Source organism: Laccaria bicolor, genomic scaffold (genome assembly GCF_000143565.1).
Source record: "Laccaria bicolor S238N-H82 LACBIscaffold_4 genomic scaffold, whole genome shotgun sequence".
Classification (NCBI taxonomy): Eukaryota; Fungi; Basidiomycota; class Agaricomycetes; order Agaricales; family Hydnangiaceae; genus Laccaria; species Laccaria bicolor.
Window position 1 is genome coordinate 2,025,785 of NW_001889875.1, and position 3,292 is coordinate 2,029,076.

Consider the following 3,292-nt stretch of genomic DNA (forward strand, 5'->3'; position numbering starts at 1 on the left):
CAGCTCACTTCATAGCAGAAGTCCTCTAGATTACTCTCCACTCTACCCATCACCCAACAACAGCGACGTGGTAACTAAAACTACGGACCGATCCGATGTTGGTCGTCATCAGACCAACGACCAATCCGGTGTTGGTCGAGTGGTACCTACCACTTTTATGATAAAGTGCAGGCAAAAGAATGAAATGATACTGGCAAAGAATGAAAAGAAAAGAAATAAAGTTGGCAAAGAATGAAAAAGTTATGAAAAAGCACAGGCAAAAGAATGAAATGCATTTCATTGCCAAGGAGAAATGAAAAATGTGGTGGGTAGGAATGAAATAGCTGCAAAGCAAGAATGAAATAGCCTAGGCATTTCATTTCATATTTCACTTGGGGGGATTGAAAAGACTGTGCAGGCAAATGCCCAGGTTTTATCATAAAAGTGGTAGGCACTAGTGGTTGGTCGTCATCGGACCAACACAAGACGACGACGGACGACCAATAAGATGATGGACAACGCAACGACGGTCGACGACGACGACTCGCCGACGACACGGGACGACGTCACCGGACAACGACAACACGGAAACTGGACGACAACGACGGCGCAACGATGCCTAGGCTTTCATGACGACGACGCCCATGATGCCAGGACTCCCACAACGAGGGACAATGAGACAATCCACCATCACCACCCTCCACCAACGACGCTGACCGCCCACCACCACCACCACAATCCGTGAACAACACTGGTCCACGAGTGCCACCACCCATGGATGGCGACGAGTGCCCACTATCACCACCACTCTCACTCGAATGACAATGGACGACGACTGTTTATCACCAGGGTGAGTTAAACACAACCTCTCTCTCCCCTTCTCATACTCACACACAACCCAGGTACCACGTCGCCGACAGCGACGTGGCAACTGAACGTCGTCGTTCGTCGCACATCGGACCAACACAAGACGACGACGGATGACCAACACGACAACGTACATCACAACGAGAGGACGACGACAACACGGGACGACGTCACCGGACAACGATGATGCAGCAACGACACAGAAAGGACGACGATGGCATAATGATGCTCAGGACAACACGACAACGCAGGACCGCACCAGATGACAAAACGGACGACGACGATGTGAATACGACCCAGGACGGCCACGACGCAGAATGACGCGGTTTTTGAGGTCCTCAATCACTTATTTACCTATCTTTTCAGTATGTATATTAGCACATCTCTCAATAAATCTTTTTCATGGCTTTCATTTCCCTGTATGCCGTGTGGTTGAGTAGCTAGCCTCTTTTACAAGTATATTTCGATGTTGTTTACACCTGTGTACCAACAGTGTTGAACACATCGAGTTGTTTACATTTGTTGTGCAAGAGCATCAATCCCTGAAGGTCATCCGAAGTCGGTTGACCCAATCCATCTATTTCTGACATACGGACGCATGAGGAACCAGTTCTATTAAATGTAAATATATCACAGGATATATTTAGAATGATTTGCGAAGCTTTTTTGTGGGAGAAACACATACAGAAGCAGAAATATTGTTGTTGAGCCTAAAACAGAGGTTTGTTTGCAGATATTGACATATTGGCCAAAAAACAAATACAGGACATCAATGGATAATTAGGAATACCCTGAAATATACTGTGGAGGCTCCCTGGACAAGTCCACATCCCAAAGAGCCTGGATATTTCCATCCCCTACGCAATAGGTATGGGTGGATTAGTCCAATATATAAGGCATAGTCTTACAGCCATGGGTGAGAAGAACAGAAGCAGTGGGCCGATGATGCCATCGAGGCCCACAACACGGCGAAGAAGGCCTGGGAAGGCGATAAAGAGATGAGCCCTGCTGAGGCACAAGAGTATGTCAAAACAAATCTCCGCTCTTACGATTGCTGACGTGTTTCATCAGAGCGTTCGATGGTCTCGCAAATCTTTTGGGACCGTTGCTGGAAAGGATTGGACAAGCACTCAACATGCACGTTTTGGTGTTTGTGGGCGGCCCAGAGCCAAGGTTGGGGGGGAACATCAATGTGATAAGGTAAACGTTCAATAGTGTTGCTTCTTTGTGAGTAATACTTACTTCTCCACAGTGTTCATCACGGCGTCAACAAGGCACCCTCACCGCAGGTTTGGCCTTACGCCAATAAAGCCAAGTTTGCATTGGTAAAGGATGCGTATATCGAGTTTCTGAGCACATGCTACTGTAGGTTGTTCTTAAGATGGCTGTCATACATAATATTTACCTACGTCGGCAGCACCTGAAGAACGAAGACAGCACACTCTCCCTGATGCCCCCAATTCAGATAACCAACCAACCAACAATGATGTCGATATGACCACCCTCGACTCCCCGCATATCAGTCCCGAGGAGAACGAACCCACTCTCGACACATCGACTGTCTCAACTCACTCGGCAACAGATCCCCTTGATGCCACAAAAGCAACGGCAAAACGGAAGCGAGGAAAGGAACATCGCAAGGGGCCAGTGGCCAAGAAGAGGGTAACATCCAAGAAGGGGGCAGCAGCCAAAAAGGGAGCGGCAGCCAAGAAGGGAGCGGCAGCCAAGAAGGGAGCAGTATCCAAGGGGAAGAAGAAGCGACGCGATGAGTCTGACAAAGAAGAATCGGACTCAGAGAGCGTGGAGGACTCTGAAGAGGCGAGCTCGTCTGAATCATCCAGCGATGGTGAAGACGAGGACAGTGCAGATGAATGCCCCATTCAGGCTCTGGGTGCGAGACATAGCACCAGGAAGACGACGATGGATCCCGCACGCCCAGACACAGAAGACCTTCCAATTGATCCCGCGGTCATCGGTCCTTCGAATTCTCTCGTTCTGCGTCAGCCATCTCCCTCCCTCACGTCCCAACCACTCGTTCCCTCTGCCCCTACTCAGCCCTCTGCTCCTCTCGTTCAGTACTTTACCATCCCCCACATAATCCACATGGACTCCACTGGATTCCACTGGATTCCACTGGATTCCACTGGACTTCACTACATACTGGCAATATCCACAAAACTGGACTCCACTGGACTCCCAGCACAAAACTGGACTCCACTGGACTCCACTGGACTGCAAGCACAAAACTGGACTGGACTGGACTGTACTGGACTGCAAATCACAAAACTGGACTGGACTGGACTCCACTGGACTCTCCCAACACAAAACTGGACTGGACTGGACTGCCACAGACCTAAGTTAATCCAGAATTCCTCTTCAAAACAAAAAATAAAATTGAAATATATTCATTAATTAAATTAATTAAATTTACATAGATTCTATGTTA